Raw genomic sequence first — 24,612 nt, 5'->3', positions numbered from 1 at the left:
CATCTTGGAGCATTCCGAAGTTTGTCAACATAGTTGGGCATGCCCAACTTTGGTTGGAAAGAAACAATTTATGAGAAGAGAACACAGGCTAGTAACAAGTATTGTGAAATTGTACGCAAAATTTAAAAAGTGAACAGGTACCAAATAAGTGAAAAAGACAGACAGCAAGAAGAAATTGGAGAGCAAAATCTGTGGACTACAGTAATGTCAGTCATAAAAGAGCATCATGTCAGCCATTACCCTTCAAAACTCAAAACAGCCTAGTTCACAAAACAGCCATTGAGTCCTGCTAGCCATGTCATGAAAACATGTTAAAACCGTTCAAAACTTGAAACAGCCAATCTTAAAAGCAGTCTTATTGAATTACATGTTTATATAATTCTGCTGGATAACCTGCAATGCATTTGAGCATTTGATATTAATTTATACCCGTTGTACAAATTAGTGTCCATGAGGGATTCATTAATTGGAACATTGTTTTTTGTCCTCACAGTTGCATTTAAATCAATGTTTTTCTGGACAAATTTCACCTAAGGATCATGGGCCGGAAACTGGACGTGGACTGGAAGTTTCACAATTGAGGTAGGCTATATTGAAATTTCAATGTTCCCTTCCATCACCTGGTCACCATTGATGGTTTATACATGTACCTCTTGTATATGGCATGCTTGAGTAACTCTAGCCCCGTTGGAATCTTGGCTGAACTATATGAACACTAGCACTGGTGTTATACGTGGGCTAGAGTATCTGCAGCTTAGCCCTAGGACTACCTGTATGTAGAGCTATTAATATCCGGCCTCTCTAAGCTCAGGGAGGCAGAACAACGGGCCTCATACAGTCTAGGGTAATTACTGGAGTTTGGAGTTAAAATTTGGAGTTCAGCACTAATTGTCCTGGCGATTTATTGAGTGGCTACTCAATGTTATGCTGAAGAGAAAAAGACAGATCATCAAATTAAGGCCAGAGATCCAAGTGGGTTGCACAGCTTAGAGCACTTATTTGTTTGGAGCCCAAATTGTTTTTGATGCCATAAGCATTATGGGGCTGGAATCATTCAAGCTTATGTAATAACATTCCATTGACCTGGCCTAGGGAGGTTTGCAGGTAGAGCTTGGCTTTTTTTGGATAGCCATGCAGTGGATTACACTGGTGAATTCGCTCTATTTTCGTCAACCTAAGGAGTATACATGTATAGAGAGTAACACTCACCACTCAATGGAGCAGTCAATAATGAAGCAAATGATCTACTAAAAAGACCAAAACATTCAGAAGCCTTACCATTCTTTGAATGTTGTCAGAAATATTATTTAAAGAACTGAGAGTTAAGCTGCTATCTATTTTCTATGCCAAATCTGTATAGCTAAAATTTATTTTCATGATTTCCTGGTTTTTGCAGGTTTCCAGTAGTACAACAATTTAATGTGATTGTGAATTGAGAAAATTTTTCTCATTTATAACAATTCAATAAACCTACTAATACTGACGTTGTGTAACAATTTCAATCAAAAGCTGTCTTGACATAGCACGTAATTAATTTTTCATCAGTTACAGTTTTTTGTTTTAATTAAGGATGTGCCATTTTAAGGACGTGCAACCCTTTCTCATCAATTGGCCCTGCGATTAATTTGAAAATGAAAAATGGATGTGTGCTATTGAAAATTCCTCACATTGCCCCCCCTTATAATTTTTTTCAATGACTGCATCATAGTGGAAGCTTTTCATGTTATGTCTTAATAATTTACCCTTATTCTCAACTTTAATACCTCTTTATGTGTTGCTCAGGTTTTCCTGGTGAAAGGGAAAAACATTCCTGGATGTGAGGGGGCACTACAGTGCAAGTCAAAAGGTCCGACTCTTGAGTTTTGAAACAAGTACTCAATTAACTGGAGATTTACCATTGTTTTGATTTAAATAAGTTTTCTGATAAATTTGTGGACGTTTGCTTGATTTGGCGGGTCTTCTCCCAGTCGATACTTGTGGAAAAAACAATTGCCTACCTTTACCCTGCATGCATGCAGTAGTTGGTCAGAAAAGACTATGGAACATCACGGCACCAATTTTGAAAATTGAATTCCAACCAAAAAATAAAACCCCGAAAAGTTTTAGTGGAATGAAAACCAAAATGAACATACACCCAAGCCAACCTACCCTCATGTGGCAATGATAACGAAGCAGCCTGCCATGTCTTAAGCAGTGGCGCTTTGTTTTTTTGTTCATCTAGCATGATCATCAGGAGTCCGAAACTTCCAGCTGATCATCATGCATCCCTGATGATGAGGACTTTGTGGAGCTCCTGAGCCACTTCAACTCCACTGACTTCTTCCATTTCACCAAGAATGATGAGTAAGTCATGCTGAAAAGCTCAACTACATATATGTCCTAGTAGGGTGCTCAGACTGTGATGATGTACATGTGTCCTGTTCACTCAAAACAGTGAAGGACTCAAGGAGTGTAAATGCATCGGTTAATGCTTGCATATGGCATGGAATGGTACAGATTTCAACGGAATGCACGCACTTGTGATGTCTGTGTGCTAATATGCAAGCATGGGTGTATGGCAGCAAGCTGTGTAACTCTGTTTGACCCTGCTGTTTTGAGTATGTTTATTCACCAGAGAGTCCCACCCTTAAGTTTGTACATGCTCATGTACCATACATCTCATGATGGAGAAGGCATATGAATGTTTACGTAAGCATAATGTGTGGCACCCCTCCCAAAATCTTGGAGAGAGCATTTTGAGATGTTTGTTCATATAGTTGAACCGTTGTAAAGTCCAATCCTTTTTCATTGTGTAGCCAAAGACAATTTTCACCCACTGTATGAGGTGATCATGTGTTGCACTTGCTCATGAAATTTGTCCCTTTGTTTCAACATGAGCAGCTTTCGCCTACTGTGTCTTGGAAAGTTGTCCCTTGACCACAGAGATAGTGACATGAACAATTTTGCTCTGTGCTTGCCAAACTGGCCTTGGGCTCATGAACTGTTTAAAAAATACAATCCATATTTTGTCTAAGTAGGCAATACTTAAATTCTCTCTTTTGTTGGGCGGATTGATTGGCGTATGAGAAATTTGGGTTAAAGAAATAGAAAATTGTCATAAAAACCACCAGTTTTACTTTTTGGATAATTTTGGGATTCTGCCCCCTGGCCCCTTTCCTATGGTTAAATTGTGGATTGCATCACCAAGAATTAGTTGTGTTGTATTGAGCTGATCCATGAATGTCATATACAAACTTAAAGACAAGTGAAGATGCACCTTTCATTTTTAAACAGTTTATTAAACTGTAGAATTTACAAGACCGTGACTTTCATGTACCCAGTGTCTTGCAACTCATAACTGATACCTCTATTTAAGGTGATTCTCAAGTTTTGCTATCGTCATTCATGACCAAAGAATTCCATACCAACTTCCTGCATGTGAATTAAGGAATAATTTGAAATGACAAGGTGATCCGTAATTCTCAATACTTTGAAAACCATTTTGCATTTCAGTTTGTCTCTTTCAAAAAAATAAATTCCAGTTGATGTTGCCTAGGGATAATTTTATCCACTTGCAATTGCTGTACAGCCTCCATTCTCAGAAGTAAACTATCACTGTTGCTTGCTTGGGTTTATTTTAGGCAGCACTTTTGTATTTTTTGACAGAGGGTGCAGTGACGGTCAGCAGTGTGCAATCGTATTAATGTTGTCATCATTGTTCATGGATCTTTCAACATATAGACTAACCACTACATACTGATATACTAACTTTCTCAGGTACCAAGTTAAACCTTTCTAAAAGATTACATGTCGTGGTTTTCTTTAACAATAGCGCAAAAATTGTACTTTTTATTTTTCGTTTTTTATTTGTCAAAATTTGTTGAACCAAAGAATTGGATTCACTTTTCTATGGTACTGCACCACTTCTAGCAGCCAACAGATTTCCAATATTCCTAATGACTGATTCCAAGGTGGGGCGGTCATGTGGCATTCTAGCTTTGCAATGCTCTCCCTTGTTGTCTGCTGTTATGTGGACTAAGTATCTTAAACTGTGGATTTCTGCTTTAACTCCTTGCTGGCATACACCGTCTACGGTATCTGGGGCTATGTGTGGGAAGTTTTAATAACACCACGACTTCTTGAGTGAGTCAAACATAAATGTTGGTGGTGGTAGGTCGATCCTCGTAACGAGTCCCAGGTTGATAATTTTGGCAGTCCAGTTGTTGGACCTGCCTGGATCACGCCAAATCATGATGTTGCAATTATACAGGTCATTGTGGGACAATCCAGCCTCATGCAGGGCAAGCAGTCCTCTTGATATGTCCAGGCATATGTGGATGTAGTCCGTTGTAGTCAAGTCAGGCGGATTGAGCAGAAAAAAGTAGAGATCAGTACATGTGAAGTTTGTTCCACTGCTGATAAACTCAATGGCGGTGATGATGTTTTCTGGTCATTGAATTTCCCAAATGAATTCCCCAAAGGGTGGGGAATTCATGGTGATGTTGCACGGCAATCATGCATCTGATATCTTTGATCATTTTCCATACATGCTTCATTTGGGTCTTGTACTTTCCTAAGCCACTTGATGACCACCCACCGACTTCCTTCTCTTTAGAAGGATGTCACCAAATGCTCCAGTCCCAAGGCGACAGGCTGTCCTTGGTTAGTTACATCCTCCAAGTCATCATATTTTTGTATCGGGATGAAAGGTAACTCAGCTGGTAAGGGGGCTTGGAACCTCTGCACAGTGGGCTGTGTTAGCTGAGCCTGTACTGGAGGTGAGTCCCTTCCCTTTGCTTCTTTCCAATGACTGGTGGTTTTTGAATGGTTGCACGTCGTCTCCTGTAAGCAAACAAATGAAGAGAAATGGAAATATGCAGCCGTTTTTATGCCAAATTTCATGACGGTTCCTTTTGTTGCCGGAAGAAGCAGACATGTGAAGGTACAAACAGACTCACCTTTTAGCAAAAGTAAGTGGTGTGACTTGGACAGGTGCTGCTGACTGAACTGCCAGTGTAGTTGGATGGGAAAGCGTAACTGTAGCTAGCCTTGTTGGGGGAGCTCCCGGGAGGTGGGCAAGGTGCGGCTAGTGTTGGTGGAGGAATAGCATTAGCCCTGATGTGGTGTCCATGAAGGTGTCGGTGCAAGTGTTCGTGGTGTTGATGGCGGAACTACCTTTGATGGATTGTCTTGGGCAGGAGCGATGATAGGAAGAGGAACAGCTTGTTGATTTGATGGCAGGGTCAGGCCATGTGGACGCACCAGACTACCTGTCATCAGTTTGCTGGAGTGGATGGAGGTGGTGTCAGGGGTAGTGTGGGAAGAGGTGGACTTCATTGGTGGCACTTCTGATGAAGTTGCCAGGGCCACAGGCATGGGCACAGCTGGTAGAATCGATGAGAGGGATGGTACCGGTGAACATGCTAGATCACCTGTTGTCATTGGATGCTGGGATAGAGGCAGGTGGCGCAATTAGAGGTGTTGGGAGAGTTGGATAAGTTGCTCTGAAGACATCACCCCGGTGGTTGATTTGGTGGTCTACATGGTGTTGGTGGGTGTGTTGAGGTCAACACGGGGGTGAGACTGATGGCAGGAGTTGATGGTGGACTTGACGTTGATGACCGTAAAAGCTGCTGTCCCGCTTGTCTCATATCTCTTGCATCCACATTGGTTGCTTCCCACCATTACTGAGAAGTATAAAGTGATATACAAGTGTATGCAGATGGTACATATATATGAGGTCACTTTTCAGAATAATTTCCCGGAGCATCTAATGCACATGCAGTCCTTATCCATACCTGAATCGCTGATCCTTTTTGAAATGATATTTCGTTTTCCAGAAGTCTGCTTTGAAAAGAAAAGACGTACCACAATAACAGAGAATTTTGGAGACCTACCTAACAGCTTGTTGTTGGGCCATCATGGCGTGGAGCCTCTGCATAATTTCTTGTCTCAATGTCAAGCTTGGCTGAGAGAGTGTAAAAATATGAAATGGTGAAAGCAAACAACAACAGTGGCACAGATTAAAACCATAGCAAGTGGGGGGTGTAGAAATGTAATTGTGTGTGAGACAAATGCTTACGAAGTCTTTATCATAGGCGAGGATATGTCCCTGTTTATCTTGCTGTTGAGTGGCATCCGATTTAGGACAGGAAAACAATGACTGACGCTATATCCAGATGTGACTGTTGGACTTTGCAAATATTTGCAGTTAATTAGCAAAACTTGATAAAAATAATTAAAAAATGCGGCATTTACTTTCCCAAGAAGCATTGTGGTAACAGCAATGCGGTTGACGTAGCATTTTTCTTGACCAATTAGAGAACATCATTTGCAAACGTGACTCGATCGCCATTAAAACCAAAATGGCAGCCTTCACATATGGCATGGCCGATGCATTTCTGTCGTAATTTCATCATTTTTTGTCGGTTTTGAGCAATGGAGTGTGTGCTCCATGTCACCCTATGTCGGGAAAGTGATAAGATAACTGCATTTTCCATTTTGCTGCATTTTGCTGGAGGAAAGTGTTTGAGTGCATCAAAGAGTGGGTGGAGTTGGAAAACTGGCCCAGAATATGCTTTGGCCGTACAGTTGCGAAACAGGTAAGGCACGCATTGATTGATTCGATTAATTCATTAAGCTAGCACGGCCTGAAAATTTTCAACTCGAAATAACTTTAAATCATGAATAAATTATGCTTTGGAAAGAAAGCTTAAATGAAGGATCATCAAGAAAATGTGGGTAGTTTTTTCTAATAACATTACAGTCTTTAGTAGGCACATAGAGCAAGGAAACAAGGCCCAACAACATATCATTCAACCATGTCAACATCATGCCCCCAACATATCAAACATTCTTTGCACTCTCCATGCTAGTGTCTCCTCTTTTAAAGCTTATTTTCCATGTTTTATGGTTTTCATCATCTAAGCGGTTACCCTGTAATTTATCAAAGCGCATCCTTTTACTCAGAAAATTAAACTAGGTGATATTCAAGAACATATGTATCAACTATCATTATCAATATCAGATGTGTTCGTAAGTTATTCAACTATTTGTATGCATCTTTGGCCCTGTTTATAGTATTTACTAAAAATCTGACACTCATTCCATATCCATGCAGCAAAATTAGGGACCTAATTTGACTTCATCTTTGTTATGTCTAATTCCTACACGTGTACTCACTATGTTGACTGAAATGTACATGCAGGCTTTAATTTGCAGATGGTTGGGCCCTATTTAAACACTTTTAAGGGACTGCAGCAGAGAGTCTAAATCTCTCTTTTTTCTCACACAAACTCACTTCATTGGACATTTTCTAGCATCATCGACTGTTGCCAATGATTTTGAAATGTTTCAAAGTGACGGGCAATATACGTAGACATCCATGTTCTCACGCTCCAGGACTAAATGAAGAATTTTAGCGTGTAACTAGGTAAAAGAAAGCTTTTTTTATATTTTGATGATCCATAATACAGGTTCAGTCCTGAAACCGTACCCCCATTGTGTGAATTTCACCGACGGTGCTATGCACGGTTCATCAACAGTAGTTGAGTGCAGCATCCAAACGTCATGAGAAACAGTAGTCACAGACAGCCTGGTCCACTCCTGCTGAAAGTCATCCTGAACAGGATTCACCATCTACCTCATCCTCAGAGCCTCGACGTTTAGCTCGAAAAGTGGATACCTATGCCTCTTCCAGTTCAGCACATACAGTACATGTACTTCCTGCTTCATGTATAATTTGTAAGCAAACAACGCACTACATCAGGAGGAAAGGGAAACGTGCTGTTGACAGCCTCCGATGTGCTGAAACTGCGGATGCAGGTGAAAACTATATATCGATTTTAATATTGATCAAAATGTTATATCTGCAATGTGTGTTTGGGGAAAGGAGAGATCTGTAATACATGTAGGCTACCTTTCTCAATGAATAGTCCATTTTTTGGTATTCTTATTTTGTTTAAATTTTTGTTAATTTGCAACCCAAGTGCACATAAACTTGTTTCACATAAATTCGTTCTCAGGTAGTAAGCTTCGAAAAGCTGCTGAACTGAACAGAGATGAATCAATTCTTGTCCACATAAGGGGAAAAGACTGCGTTGCTGTGGAAATTCACTATCATGTTGACTGTTGCCACATGCACACCAAGTTTGTGTACAATCAGGAGCTAATGGAGAGAACGGATAAAGGGTCAGGATAATACCTATACTTCTGTTGATATTATATTTCCCTCTGTACTCAAACAGCACACTTATATGTGGACAGGTATGATCGACCATAATTATTTCCCCTACATGTACATACATTTGCTCGACCCTGTGACCCTTCCCTTCCACCAAAAATATTAATAGTATGAAGTTCTGAAAAATGGTACAACAAAGGCACCTTTATCTAATGGATCTCACAGGTACGGCAATTTTGCTTTCAACAAAATCCGAAATGTGGAGAGTTTTTTCTGGCATTTGATAAACTAGTGTATATTTCTTTACAATGTTTCAAATGCATTCATTGTGCTCATTACATATTTTTTCCATTTTAGTGGCAAACCCCATGATACTTCCTCCTTTGATCAATCATTCGCTGTATTTTGTGAGAGTTTTATTGAGCCAAGCATCATTCAGAAGGGTGGTGTCATGCGTTTGAATGAGCTACTGAGACTGTTCACTGAGATGGTGGAAACTTGTGAAGGAAAAGATACCTTGAATTACAGATGAAATTTTGCACTTCTAGTACCACTCTTTTAAAATTTGAGACAGACTCAGGCTTTATAAATGAAACAATGTTTTGCTTGAAAAGGTTAGCTGGGCCTATTTAACTGAACCAACAAAAATACAACTGCTTAAAAATTTCACTATAGTTTGTGGCATTTATGAAAATTTATTATTATTTATGGCACGAATGTAAAAGAGGTTTGGTTTTGATTCTCATTTCACTTTTATTTTCAGATCTCACCGACTGAAAGATTGTCTTCATTCTAAATACCCTCAGTTTATGTTTCATCGTCAAGTGAGTTTGTCTTTGTAGCAAAGGTTGATGTTGGCCCTTTGACTGAGAGCATGTAGTCATCTAGCTCAGAAAGTGAAGGCCCATCGGAAAGTGAAGCATCAAGTGTATAGAAAACACCGATTACACATCGCCCACAATCATCTCTACATCTTCTTTACTCAACAGCAATGACGTTAGGGATCGAGGAATTGAGGGCGAGGGGCAAAGTGGACCTGCCGTGGCCTCCGTTGGTGTCAGATGTCGATCTGACTGCAGCTGAGAAAACCGTACCTATTGCTCTATATAATGTGTTGGCATGGTCGCTAGGGTTTTCTGAAGAAGCAACATTGGAGAGCCTAGTGACCATCTCAAGTGACGTGCATGTAAAGTTACTATCGCTAGCACAAGATGCGATGTATTTATTATCACAAGGCAAGGCACCAACACCCAAGTCGTGCTGCTTAGGAATGGCGCTCCACCATCTCATCACTGGTTCCCAGAGGTTGATCGATATTATATCAGGACTGGGACACTAGCTGTGTGTCATATCATACACTCATCGCCCTGGTGACAGTTCTCGCTAAAGCTGTGCTGAAGCAAGGAACTGCATTCCTGCCAAAGGGTATCATTCCAAGTGTCTTTACGGTATTTGTGTGGGACAACATTGACATCAACCAAGAATCACCATCGGGTCATGGTACAACACATCACACTAATGGAATTGTTATACAGTATATGGTGTGCATCCAACCCAAACACAGCAACCCCAGGTCAGCCGCAAGGAAAAAGCATTGAAAAGGAATGAATCTGTCACTCTTGAGTATCATCGTCAGAAGCGCCAGGGCCCATCATTCACTTCGGCTAACTTAGAGGATTCTCATCTCAGATTTGACTCTGCCTCTTCCCAAAATGTTGACGTCATGTACTGTCTGTTGAAGTCCTACCATTGTGACAGTTTACCTGCATGGACAGGGTTCAATACCCAGCTTCGACACAATGATGATCTTGCCAAATCAACAATTGGATATCTTCCAGCAATTGAAGCTTCCTCAACAGACATGAACACAGTTTACACGGTTTTACGTCGAACGGTGGAGATGGCTGATACATTTACTCTTCATTTAGATGAGGTTGTTGTAGTGTTTGATCTTGCCATCTACATGAAGGCTCAAGAAATACGATGGAGCAATGACTTGTTCAAGAAAGGGCTGGTCATCAGATTAGGAGAATTCCACACAATCATGCACTTCATGGCAATCATCAGCAAACGGTTTCGAGATGCAGGGTTGTTTGACATTTTGGCAGAGTCTGGCATCGTTGCTCACGGTTCTGTTAACAGTGCACTTGAGGGAAAGCAGTACAACAGGGCCATTTACGCCCACAAGATAACAAATGAGGCACTGGGCAGGCTGCAGTATGGGTCATTCATTACTACACTGTCAGAAGATGAGTGAGCCGAAGTACCAAGATTCTTCATCTATGCTGGGGATGTCTTCCCATCTGAGGCGTTTGACCGCCTGATGAGCAGTGAAGAATTTCTGGAGGTACTTCAGATCTACGAGGCCTACGTCAAAAAGAAATGCAGTGAAAATGCGACATTTGCATTTTGGACCTCCTACCTGGCAATGGTAGAACTTCTTCAGTTTCTGCGCGCTACAAGGACACCTGACTAGAGTCTCCATCTCAGCGCATTACGCAGCATGATTTCCTGGTATTTTGCAGATGACTGTGTGCACATGCTCGCAATTTACCTGCGTACTGGCATGAAATGACAAACTTGCCAGAAACACACCCATTTGTCATGAACAGTATTGTCCAAGATAAATGGACTGTACTACAGAATAGCTATGGCTTCTCTGCTACTGCCTGTGACCAAACAAACAAACTTGTAACCGTGACACTAAATCATCAGGAGGGATCACCAAATTTTCCTTGAACAGGAATGCTATTTTTGTACTGCATTTATTTCCCCCCCAAATCCATCCAGGTGGTGTACTGTATCTTTATTACTTAACTTCAAAACTTGTTGCATAATGAATCCAAAAAAAGATGACATCAATTTAAAGATGTCTTTATCACTCAACAAAGGTTGGTTGAAGATTTGAGTTGGGTGTAGACATGAATATGTACTCATATTTGCCTTTTGTGTCTCCGTTGGGGAATGCATCTTTAATGTTTTTAATGTACATCATGTCTCATTTAGAAACTATGTGTCTTTAATAAAGTCAAAAACTACAGGCCAGAATCAATTATAAATACATTGTACATGTGATCTGAAGAAAAAAGAAATTGTTTGTTATTTCCCCCTTTTTAAAGCTAAAATCCTGAACTTTGGAGAGGGGACCATTAAGCACGAATATCTACAAAATTGTAGCTTTATGAAAATTCCAACAAGCAGATTTGAATTCCTCATATTAGAATCTATAAAATTCAGTCATTACTTTTTAGTTCTAAGAGGGGTGCCACGAAATTCATTTTCTGAGCATAATAATCGGGGACATATCCTCGCTGCTGTTATCTTTTAATGTATAGAAATTCAGCATCTCACATTGCTTACACTTGGAAAGCTGAATATATTTTGAATTTGGACGTGGCGATTGTTTTGTTTTAAAGGGAAAACTACATCAAAAATAAAGAATTTTTAAGGTACCTCTTGGTGTGAAAGTTGGCCACTTGTGTTCTGAGGAGCGGTGCTCCCACAGGTTCTAAGTGGAGAGCATGGATGGATCGCTGGATTAGCAGAGGTAGAAGGAACATTAGAGAGGCGGACCTTGGGCGAACCTGCGCCTCAGCGGATGTCTGTCGGGCGGCTGTCATTGCCTGCATCGACAGTGGCTCAGATGCATCTGATACCCCTCAAATGTGAAGATGTAAGCAAATTGTTCTCTGCATTTTTTAACCCACCGATGCTCAAATAGAATCCATCAGCTGTATATTTAGTGGCTTTGTCCACAACCTGGAAATACAAAAGATTCCGTCTTATTCAAGTCGGCAACAAAACAGTTTGTATTTGAAAGATGTCTTCTCCACGTTACTTGTATCCTGAATTTAAGGAGGGCTTAGCAAGAAGCCCTATTGCCCTTCTTGGAAAGCAATTATTTTAGCCTTAGACAAAGATTGTTGTTGCTCACCCTTGTAACATCCTGAAGACCATGGTTGGCCTCTGATGAGTGCACTGTACCTCTGGATCAGATGGGCGTGGCTGCACGAGAGTAGGGGTACAGAGGGTTGATCGCAAGAGGATCGAATCCTGTCTGTCCAGGGATGGGCGCACTTACCATACCGCCATTCGTGGCCAGCGGGCCTGAAGTTGTCTGTATTGTGTACAAAATACAGCTTTGGTTGTGTGTTTTGCATTGTTTCAAATACTAGACATGACAGGTAGCCTAAAACAGTCACATTAAGACAAAGGACTCCAAGGAATATGGTCAGGTCAGATGTTGTTTCAGTAATTTTTATAAAGTAAAGCTAAAGAAATCCAAAAGCCAAACATCGCGGTAAAAATTTATGCTTCCAAATAAAAATTCCAAATTAACGTAAAGATAGACATTAACTATATGTATGAATTCTTGAATTGAACTTTGAAATGTCTATCGCAAGTTAAAAATAGTTTATATCTGGAATAATCATACAATCTTTTTTAAATTGGCCGTATCTGAATGTTCTGATATATTTTCACTCTGTTGGTATGCCTGCGTGCCAGTTTTTTAAAACTCTTGAGGAGCAGCTTTTTGCTTTCTTTTTGCTATCACTTCAATACCGGTAATTAACCGACTTTAGATCCTCAGCTAATCTCAGAACTGCTATCATTGTCGCACTTTCTCATAAGAACGAAATTTCGCAGAAAATACCACTTTGGTCACATTCAAAAATGTACCGCAGAGCAAAATCCTTGTCTTACACACGCGTGCTCAATAAGAACAAAGGCGGGGTGAGTGTCACCGAACACCGCGTGGTAACAGGAGCTCTTTTGAAAACTCGTGCGTGTGATCATGACGTAACAATTTGGAAGGTTTGTGATGTCACGCACCAAGGGGTGAAACGTATGCACGCGTGTGCTTAATTAACACACAATCACTGCAAGACAGTTTTTTGCATACAGAAAGTTAGGCCAAGTTCATAGTTAGAGCATCTGTGATTTTAAACAACGGCTATAAAATGTGGCTCCAACCAGGATAATTAACTTTAAGAAGAGGGAGCTTGTTTTCAATACAATTTGAAATTAGGTCAGTTTTGAGAGACAGAATTCAATCGTGATGCTGGTAATGATGGGCAGAACACTCTAATCAGTTGCAACCATCTGCATAGGCATGAGATTGACGAACATAATTTGGAGCCCATCTCAGTAACAACTCTCATCTTACTCGGTAGTGGTAATACTTGTCCAAACAACACACGGGTCCGCCCAAGCGCGTAAGATCTTGTGATTCAACTGCGGATTGGACATTATTTTGCCGAATCAAGAATTCCGTCTATCAGTTTTCTTCTAATTGCAAAACTGGTCCCTGACGTTATCGAAATAACGAGCATCTTCAGAGTTAATTAAAATAACACTAGCTCCTGGTTTAAGAAGATTATTCAGAGAGCATTGAAAAGGTGTCCAAATCTGCAACTGCTACATCCTCACTAAAATCGGCATACAATTCTTGGTGAGCTTTATTCCTTGGCAACACGATGATGAGAAATTTTTTGCCAAGCCGCCCAACTCGCTTCTGAGCCAGCTGCTTAGCGCAATTGCCAATATAGAAAGATATTTTCATTCCGCGGGCCAAGGTACGGGGTGGGGGTGATACCAGGTCAAAATAAACGCTGCCCTTAGGTTGTACCCCAAAGTCGTGGTCACTAATGTGGAAAATATATTTCTGATCAAACTCAGAAATTTTCATATATTCATAAAACCTGAAGAGCTTTTTGAGATCTATCCGTATATCGAAGTTGACCTAGTTATATCCAGCATATACTTCCCCTGATAAGGATTTTTAAGTGTTTACTTTAATAAGGAAACAGTGATGGCTGAATACACGGTAGATGGGCTGTTGTCCTCTGTAGATGTAAGGCCAATATATTTTTAACCAAAATGCTAGAAAGCAAAAGTAAGTGGGAACCTTGCGTTCTACAATATTTAGCTAGCTTTCTAAAACCGCAAACACAATCTTCAGCTCATCTCAAGAAAACATTTTTGTAAAACTTGTAATTAGCACCTCTCTACTGGAAATCGCAGATTACTTTGATGCCACAGTATGGCACACGAGCGCTGGTTTCCGCCATACCCATGTTTCTCTGCACCTTTTTTGCGTTTTGTGATGGCTTGTGTGTGAGACAGAGGACATAATGAGCTAAAAAAGCAAGTGATTCGGAACCAGATTTGATTTTTACCGTTTTGCTTTGAAGAAATTCCTCATTTGAATGAATTTGCTGGCTAAAGAAATTAGTGTTTGTTGGTCGGAAGACCTAAGTATTATTTTAATATCAGAATGTGGGACGACCGCAAATAAAGTTCCATGACTGGCTGCCATTTTGTGTGACTAATACTTGGATTCCTCTAAAAGGTCATTGCAAACATTTCCCCTGAAAACTACATCAATTCGTCAGTTGCATGACAAAGTGACGTATAGTGTAATTCGACCACCAAAATTAGAAGCCATTACTGGCACAACGCTCGTGGACAGCTGGTACGCGCGCGTTACATGCCTCTTCCACCAATAGGGTGTCATGATTTGCCAAACGCACGCGCGCGTCAAGCTGAAGAATGTGCGTGTGAGTGCGGTGCCACCGCAGTTAGGGCTTCTTATCGGATTAGACTATGTGATGTTTATATGTTTTATGTGTTTTTGTGTACCGTCCATGGACTCTGTACACATGATGCGACGGTTCGTAGGGAAGCAGCTATCAACAATACATCAGTTCGTGATGCAACTGACGAGTTTTGTTTCTGATGAGTACATCAATGTTTAATACACCCTTTTAAATCGATTCCCCCCCCTCCACCAGATACTGTCATAGTCCAGGTGTCGTCTGTGACATCAATAGCGCCCATATAAAATTTGGCTTGGTGTATAATGGCCGAACTATTACCTAAAATACTTCCATAATGTTCAGTTGATGCTAAGTAATACACTTTTTTTCATTGAGTTTAACCCCCCATCCAAAAGTCGTCAGAGTAGAGCTTGAATGTAGACCAAGCTCGGCGAAATGTTGAAAACCAGTACTGTGATAGATGATTTTCTGAAACCGGTGTCACAGAGAAATTGGACTATATTTTAATACGACACTTTTCCTTGATATATTCTGGTGTCCCATACCAGTGTTGGGAGTTATTGTTTGGTGCGTCTGGCTTTGCGCAGTGTGGTTGGTAAGTCCATATTTCATAGAGGCCAAATTTCGTACCACATCGCCCCAGTCCGCGCTTTTTGAAGGTGAAGGATGGCTGCTGTTTTTCAAAATACATGTACTTGAGGCAGAATTTGAGCTTTTTTGCAGATAAATAGTCTCTAGATATACAAATGTGTTGTTTTGGGAAACTTGGGAAGAAATTGGAAGAGAGTTTTTATCTCCAAAAGTCATTGAAAGTCCTACCATAAACCTGCTCCTTGGGAAAGCGTCTTTGCATAACATCTCGTGTGACTTGACCCTGTTGGAATCAAAATGTTTCATTTATTATTAAAACTATCCTTTCTAGGTCATATTTGCGCTTTACCCATCCCTTCATCCTGCACTGTCATGCCTGCAAATCTGGCGCCAAACAAAGGCGCCCTCTATTGACCTAACTTCTAGCACTCACAATTCACCTAATCTAATAATCTATTTGTGTGATTCACAATAGAGCCTGAAATTGAAAGGTCACTCGGTAAGCTTCCGGAAACCTCGCGCTGTTCGCGTTTGGGGATTTTACATGGGGCCGTCCTATCACATTTGATTATTTTTTTTCCTACATGAAACACTCATGTAGGAATTTCCCCTTTGTCCTCGTCAAGTAATTATTGAGGAAAAGTCACCTGGAGATGGGTATAAAACGAATTTCGTCAACGACCTTTCACTTCCAGCAGTATCGTTCCTAGGTCCCCTTGTTTATGCACGTTTGTTTTCATTCCCTGTGCTTACGTGGAAACGAGATTGTACAACGTTGCAAAGATTTACCTACTTGCAGTCGATGGACTCTAGATTCAGTCGAGTTGACCTGGCACAGTTCTTGTCAGTAAGGGTGCACTGAACCAATTCAAGCTCCATTGAAAATAGTGTAAAATCAACCAAGTTTGGAGCCCCATGGCAGGCAACTGAAGTCCCTGAGGCCTCTCAAACAAAAAACAAAGTGTTGTTTGGTCCTTCAGGTTTCATTTGATTTTCTAATTTTTAGTAGGTTAACGAATGAATTTTTTAATTATCCGCCCAAAACAAACTCATACCCCCAAAAAGTGAATGTTGCCAAGCCCTCCCAGCGGCCATTTTCAAATGACATCCCTCACCTTCCTCGGGCTCTTCTGACTAATTTCAATCCCATTTTTGTCTGCTTTGCCCCCAGATGGGTGCCCCTGAATCTACAGAGATGATCCTGGGCCATATTGACACAATCCTACCATTTCTTGGCCCAAACAGACCCCTTCTTTTCGAAACAATCTCTGGGGGGTACTTTTTGTGCGCCTCGGCCTGGCGGAGAAATTTCCTTGAATTGGGACACTGCACCCGTAAGGGTTAGAAGCAGGTTATTGCTTAAGTTTATTTTAAATGACAAAATTGTTAAGTTATTTTGGTCTGTTTTTATTTTGGCTTTTACAGAAAGACTACCATGAAGTGTAATTCAGTAACTGTTCATCTGCGTACGATACCACCGAATTGCTCTGTTCTTCATGTATTTTAAATTTTCGGAAGTGATAGGTTGCGGTTTTTGGCAGGACATTTCTCTTTAAAGTCAGGTAATTTTTCAATTTCCATATATAAATTGATATGTAAGCAAATTTTTTACAAAAGGCCTTTTTACGAATAGAGCTCTTAAGAAGTAACTGAACGAAAAAAATTACAAATTCTAAAACTTTTGCACGTTATTTTTCTAATCGAAGGGTTCCGGAAGCGTGCCATGAGGGGTCAACTTTCAGGCTCTATAGGAGCAGAAAATAGCTGCCACAATATCCCAAAATACATCGAACTGAATTTGTTGAGAAATCGGCATTTTCGTTGGGTTGTATTGAATTTGTTGGAGGTAGAAGTTATAAATCAAGGTTTTGTTGGAATGGTTGGGGAGGAAAATTAGGAATTTGTATAAAAAAAATTACTTCCAAAATTGCCCCCAACATTCCATGCAGAGTGTAGGAAAAATTGTCATCGTTATCATTTTTCTCTTCATTGTTTTCTCGCCAATTTGTCAAGATGGTGCCGTATAGCTGGCCTTTGGTCATTAAAATTGAAGATATTAAATTGCGCTTGCAATGATTGTCATTAAAAGAGGAGTTCTTATTAAGGACCTCCATTGTTGTCCAGAAAATGGATGCACTTTTCCCCAGCCGATGATAAACAATGAACATGTAATGAATACAAGTTGTCAGACTGTAACAATCAAGGAAATTGCCATTCTCTCTCTGTGTTATTCATCAACAATGGAAAGGCATTAACAGAACGCTCGCAGTTTTGCATTCATGAAATTCATGACAGTGCATTTATCTTGAGGCGGGATCTTTATGGAAGATAACGTAATGGCCATTCTATCTTCAGCGGGCACGCGCGCACGTTGTGTTGTTTTATGCGCAGGATTACCGACTTCCAGCACTGCAGCAAGAATTGTAAGTTCACTTGTGTGATTTTTTTGGATTTTTAAAACAGCTAAGCGAAAGTCTGATTTGAAGGAAATGTACACAATATTAACGTGTAGGGGAAAAACATAAGGATCTCAGACAAAAAGTATAGCTTGCGTAATGTGACATTGCTTTTCAACTACATGCACGCCTCAAAGTGAAATCGATGGAAAAAATCAAGGCCTAACCTCAAATTCGCCTGTGGAAACATTTTGAAGATTGCGGCGTACCAATTGTTGCGGCTGAGAAGCTGTTCTTTTACTCATGCTTTTACAGGACATCGTGCTTTAAGGAATAAAACGTCACGGTTTGTAAAACTGATGATTAACTTTCCCCACCGGTGGTTTTTATGCGATTTTTTTGGTTTAAGAAGTATCAATCTTTATTAATATAATTCGTATAGGTTTTCCCGGCCAATTTCAGAAAATGTGTAAATGAATTAGTAATCGCAGCATTCGTTTTCGAGCAAAACAGAATGAACCTTCAAATCCCCGTTTCTGTTTAACAAATAAAATTCTATTTCGAGGAGGGTGTATTCAGTCGTATGGAGTCAGCGTTCAATTTCTTGAAATTGCACTGGTTTAGTATGTTGACATTCATTTTTGCGCGAATTTGAATGCACCCCTGTAATCCTGCATTCTTCTTCACTTCAAGCGATTTCCCCAGTGTGTTATTTGAGGTATGCCTCGTCAAGAATTGGAGTTCGTTTGTTAACAGAAGTTGCATAATAGAAGTGTTTAGTAGATTGGTTAAATGTTTGAATATTCATGATTGAAATAAACCATTCATGCTGCCATTGAAACCTATACCGACTATTGCAAGAAACCTACAAACACCGGCGCTGAGGGAAGCTTCCTTCTTGTGCTGCGTTTTAGTCATAGAAACCTTAATTTTTTTACCGTTTGACAACAAACACACTGTAAAATGAGTTACATGGCATTTATTATCAAAGTGGTGTCATGGTTTGTGTAACCTCGTAAATATTGTCTAATCAAATTGAACGTATATTTTATGATTTTCAAAAACAGCAAATGAAAATGAATACTCACTTCCGAAGGGGTAAAAAGAGATTTTCAGCAAATAAGGATGCTTTTTGTTGTAATTGGCAAGGAATACGTCAATCCGAAATCCCAGTCACGCATTTGTAACCTCTGTAATGAAATGTAATGCACATTGCTTTTTTCGAAGGATGGAAAACGAAGACGAATGTTTGTTATTGCGCAAATGGAACCAGGTTTTAAGTCGTTTTCAAATATACGCTAAATTGATTTTTTTTTCAAATTGGATCGTGCATTTTCCGAAGTGGGCAGGGAAAACTTATATTACATGAAATACACAATTCTAAACGGGGCGATGCCCTTTAAACATTGTGAAATCACCGTTGACCGAGAGGATGAATGGTAAATTAACAGAAATCAACCGATAAATCAACATTGATAGTGAAAGTCTTGTTAGTCTTTCAACCCTCAAGTCAGACTTTCTTCTGACCATTTTACAGCCTGGGCTGTGCGATCTTTAAGAAGTATGAAAAAGCCAAACAAAATGTGAGAACACCCATGTGTAACTGTGGAGTTTCAGTTCAGTCCCTTGCACGGTTTTGTCCTTGCAGTCACAGGTATAATTAATAGCCTCTTGCGTGTCAGTCTTTGTGATACAACAGCGATGTTATTATAAGTTGACATGTCATTTGAAGTTGAGGTCGTTTTCCTCCCAAGTTCTTGGGAAGCGCTTTATGGCGTTGCGGGAAGGGGGGGTGCTGAATCAGCTTGTGTGTATGTAACACTTCGCTTGTTGGTGTCTTCTCTAGCGAGATGACTTTGTTTTGGCTGCCACCTTGGCTTCACCAGACAGTAACTTTACTCCTCATGCTAGACGCCCTGTCGGGCGGGAAAGTTCACGGACAGTAAGTACGGTACTCAATGTGCCAATCTTGCAATTGTTTTTGAATTTTTTACACTGTAGGAAGTAGCAAGAATCAGTAAAACGGAATTACCATATACGAGCGACAAACTAAACGAGGTTTACTGCAGACAAATTGTCGAGCTCCATTTAACCGAATTTTAATGCAGTTCGGTATTATTGTTCAGTTTACTAAAAAATCTTTTCAATTTCATTTTCCAAACAGGCAATCGGGGAAATATTGCAATAAAACTTAACAGGACTTTTTTTTCAAATTAACCTTACAAAAGAGCATGCAAGTGCGACCATGCTGTGGGCCAAGATCATAATACTGGCCATCAGAATTTTCATTGTTCCACTGCAGAATTCACATAAATTGGCGGCCAACGTCATTGCCAATACCAAAGAAAGACTTGACAGATTCATTACGTCAAAGAAGATACATGTGATCCATTAAGGTGTGAATGCGAAAAAACACGCCACTAGGAATATGGAATAATGACAAAACATTGCAATAATTTTGGCATTAACACCACTAAATTACTTTTTTTTGGTTTTGAAGTATAGGCCTACATTTCCTATTTTAATATTCTTGATGGTTGTTCAACTTTGCAACAATTCCGTCTACGTCTTTAGCGTTAACATAGAGCTGGTTGCTCTTTTCTGTGAATGAATCGTAAAGCTCATGTGTCAGTACATGTACTACGCCATTGTACAAACCCCTTTTTCGTATTGCAACGTGAGAGAGACAATTTTTTGGCAGTAAATGATCGATTTTGATGTGTTGAATTTAACCAACAACCTTGGAGGTTTCAGTTTCTTACAGTTTTTGTTAAAAAAATGATTGAAAATCCGCGATTTTCATCATGTAAATCACATTGGACAAAAGAGTTTTTACCCGCATAGTGATTTAAACCAATAGGGGCCCAGCATTTGGGAGCCGCCCACTTGTCCAAGATGGCCGGGGAAGCAGATGTCGATTTCACATGTTTCTAGCAAATCTAACGATATTTATGCCACAACTGCGTGTATTGTACTTTGTAACTGGACTACGATGGAATGCATTTTGCATCATCAAAGCACGTCGGATTAAAAGGTATGTGCAAATTGGGTAACAGCCAAAGCACGTGCGTCCCGTGGCAGGAGACTGATGATGCATTCTATCAGGCGAAGCCACCGCAGTAGCGAAGAAACACGCGGAGTTATGGCTGTTAGATAAACCCCCGGAGACATGCATCGAGAGAGCCAAATCAAATCTGCCGTCAGGCAGATGAAGAGAAATCGCATTCAGCTCGGCCCACTGAACTGCCACCGCCACCGAACGCGAAACGCACAGGGTCGTAGCTGCAGTTGATAGCCTCTGAACCCGGCCCCTCAGGATCTAGGCCTACCGTAACTGCGACTGCAAGCAGAAGAACACTGCTTTCACCGCACCTTAACTTGTTTCATTTTTCCAGTTTGTTATCCTATTATTTTCATCCGTCTATTGTCATCCGTCTATGATAATAGTATTAAGATGAACATTCCATATGTCTATTTTGATAGTTCCTTATTAATGATAGACTGTGAACTTATTAAGCAACTTTATTGGTCTAAAATGCTATGAGCGGTAAAGTTGATTCATTTTTACAACGGGCTACTTGTTTGTTGATCTCAGCGTTATTCACCATTTACAAATGTAAACTACTTATTAAGTTCTCCAAAGATGTGGCAGTGGAAGCATACATTTACGTTCTTTATCATGAAAGTCCACTAATAGCACCCCCGTTTTTTGAATGGCACAGTTGTTGGGCAGGGTGGCACAGTATTTTTGAAGTAAAGGTTTACCTACTTTAACAACCTTTTGGTTTAAAGTTCCCTCAGATTTTGTGTTCGAAATGAGGAAACCTTTGCAATTTTCAATGCCCATTGACGAAGGGGTACACTGTTTCTGCCTTTTAATCTTGTTCATTGAAAACAGTGTGGCAAAAATCGTAATGGAGAGGGGCAATAAATGGTAATTGATTAGGACCAAATTGCCCTGAGAACTGATAACCTCTATTGGCCACTTGTCCTATTTCATTGCATCATGTTTTCTCATTTTCAGCCCCTTTAAACTCCTCACTGAACAATAACGATTGTACCTTTAATTGATATAGGTTACACTGCCTTTAATACGAGCTGCAGAATCAAGGACAAAGCAGTATTTTGATGCTGTATAGTTCCCCTTGTAATCTCAATGGCCTTTAGAGGATTAATGTGACTCTTGCCGGAGGGCATAGTTAACCCTTGTAATCTTCAAACTACAAAGAATTCAGGAATATTACTATTTAATTTTACCTTTAAGTCTGTGAAAAAACAACGCCCTGTCACTTGTCTACAGACTACAGTGATCAACAATTCGTAAAAAAGCTACATTCAAAAAGGTGTGCACCTTTAATAGGCCATAACTAAAAAAATGCAGGATTTGGGGAGTGCCAGTATAACACCATATTCTCCACCCTCAAAAATATATAAATCATCGAAATATTGATTCCCAAAGATGACCCACAAAGTCATTTTTAGAGGGAATTCAGGGGTCCGTACGGCGGCCTACATTGCTTTTGACTTCACTTGTCTTCATTTGATTAATAAATACCATTCTGCTGTCTACATAAAACTGTAGAGTAGAACTGTACGGAATCGACGTTTAAGATTACAAATTACTATGCGGTTTTTTTAATCCTTATTCAGACACTTAAAAACTCATGCAGGAATATTGCACAGTTACCTAACGGTCTGATTTGCTTGTATATTCATGCAATGGTCGTTGTTTTACTTCATTACGCCAAACACGGAAATCAATCACATACATCATAAATATCTTTTTCAGCATAGGTTATATGAATTCCGAACGGGTAGGGTTTTTCCTCACATTCACTGAATTTCTATTAATCGCACTCTCTGTTCAGGAATACATGCACCTCGGGACACTATTACGTACAGGAGACCACTGCGGTTTCGCAGCGATATACCACGTCTTGCGGTTTTTGGGGTTCGTCACGATGCACACGTTACAGGTGAGACGTTGGTGTTCAGTTGTGTTAACTCTCAACTCACTGAACTTCCTTGAAAAGGATTTTTCGACTCCCTATCCGAAAAAGTGGTATTACAAGGTGAAATGGACGTAAAACTCTCAACGATAAACTTTGGAATCGTCAACATCAAAATACAGGACATAAATAGTGTCCGCGCTGTCACTCCATCGATTCAGGATACGGGAAGAAGGTCTGTCTTGCAAGGTTGCTGTCAGAAACAAAATTGAAAATATAGATTCACCCTGGGGATCGGGAGAAAGTAAGGGATAAAATGTCACCCTGCAAACACGTGATTCCAACACCGATGTCCCTACATTATAGACTCCCAACTGTGCGCAGACTCCTGTCTTGTGATGCGCGTCATATTTCAATTTGCGGTGTATTAAGTCGTCCGCATTATACGGTCACTCTCGTCCCATCAATACGGTCATTATCGTAACAGACTCTCTCCGCTGATGACGGTTTAGAACTGAACTCTGGAAGTGCACGCGACTTGCTGAGATCTTGACATATTTGATTTCAGAATGACGACACATTGCAGACAAGCTGTCCACATTCCTAGTAGATTAATGACAACTGTATGAGATATTTAGATCCGTACCGTACATCCTGAAAATAGGAAGTCGACATCAAGAGATAACATTAGTTATCGTGCGAGTGGAACACGGAATATTAGCTTCAGGCAAATTAACTTGAATTCTCAGTTCTGATTGGTATTTCCATAGCAGCAAACTGTGATATATAACTGTACTGCACAGTTCATATCAAACCCCGTGTTATGCGCTGCTAACCCAGAGCATTGCGCTATTTTTACGCTAAAAGCAAACGCACATCTGCGTGACTGTAAATTCAAAAGTGATGGTTTGCCTCGTGTTGATCATCACGTGTTTAAATGCACGTACAGTAAGCACTGTTGTTACTGTTGTTATTGAAATAAGTTAAAACACAATAATTCCCAAGCTCCCTATAGAATTGTGGTACATCGGTGTTACTGTTTTTGTCTGTGCGCCGTATATTTGTTGTCTTCTTTTTATGTAAAGCGCACATAGGAATAATGTAGTGCGTCTGTGTCCCGTATACCACGAGGTTGCAGACGCTTACGTCAACGAGAGTATGCGGCGGCGCGCAAAAGTGCTGCGCGACAGTGAGACCGGGTGTTTGTTGGGGCACACTGCGCAAGTGTTTCGCGTAGTTCTCCCCCGCCCGAAATTCTTAAGTGCACATATTTTTCATGAAATCGGTCCTCTTACCCTCCGATAATCCATGTTTATCAGGCTTATGAACTTCCTAAAACATTGAGAAACCTTTTTGAAGGGTGTATTTTCTTTGTATTTTCCTATTGTAAATTCTCATTCTTTTGAAACTGATCATTGTATGAGTATGCGGTATGCCACCGAGTAACTTTTTTCTCAGAAGTGTTTTCAAAGAGCAAAAAATTTGAGGTTCAACATTTTAACATGAAAATAAACTAAACAGTGTCTTCTTTGGTTCACATCACAGGAACCCGCCTCCACTTGTCTGGAAAAGCTTTGGAAATTCTTAATGTTTAAAAAATTCACAATTCAGTAACTCTTAAAGGATTTCAAACAATTCTCATTCATTGAACCAATGTAAAGATGCACATAAAGTGACTCCGAAGAAAAATTCGCTGCGCCTTTTTTGTGTGTTCAGTATTTGTAGGTCTGCGGTATTTTTATTGTGCCATTTTTGGGCTGTACTATATATGTTTTCACAAGGTATCACACAGGTTACCGTAGCGCTCAGAGGACTGCATATGACTGTTGCCCAGGCTGGAGAAGAGATGGTACAAACCGCTGCCTAGTAGGTAAATTGAAAAACCACCCAAGGCTTGTGTAGCTTTAGAAACGAGAAGGCTGCTGAATACGGGCGATTCACAATAGTGCGCCACC

The 24,612-nt window shown here is 40.2% G+C and overlaps 2 long non-coding RNA genes across 4 annotated transcripts; one reads left to right on the top strand and one right to left on the bottom strand.

Moving 5' to 3' along the window:
* Positions 1–3,257: 3,257 nt before the first annotated feature.
* Positions 3,258–12,912, bottom strand: LOC110977237 (uncharacterized). 3 transcript variants are annotated; one of them, XR_015424099.1, is made up of 6 exons: positions 12,842–12,912; positions 12,096–12,278; positions 11,615–11,920; positions 5,877–5,947; positions 4,938–5,666; positions 3,258–4,821 (listed from the first exon to the last, which is right to left on the bottom strand). It is a non-coding gene; the product is annotated as an uncharacterized LOC110977237 (long non-coding RNA). The 3 variants fall into 3 exon arrangements; XR_015424098.1 differs by having other exon boundaries at positions 12,740–12,910; XR_015424093.1 differs by having other exon boundaries at positions 12,725–12,909.
* LOC147800124 (uncharacterized) lies at positions 6,367–11,620 on the top strand. Its single transcript, XR_015424121.1, has 3 exons — positions 6,367–7,803; positions 8,004–8,169; positions 8,925–11,620. It is a non-coding gene; the product is annotated as an uncharacterized LOC147800124 (long non-coding RNA).
* Positions 12,913–24,612: the final 11,700 nt, after the last annotated feature.

Source organism: Acanthaster planci, linkage group LG02 (assembly GCF_054643075.1).
Source record: "Acanthaster planci isolate LZ-2023a linkage group LG02, COTS_SCS, whole genome shotgun sequence".
NCBI lineage: Eukaryota > Metazoa > Echinodermata > Asteroidea > Valvatida > Acanthasteridae > Acanthaster > Acanthaster planci.
This window is presented reverse-complemented; position numbering and strand designations above follow the sequence as displayed.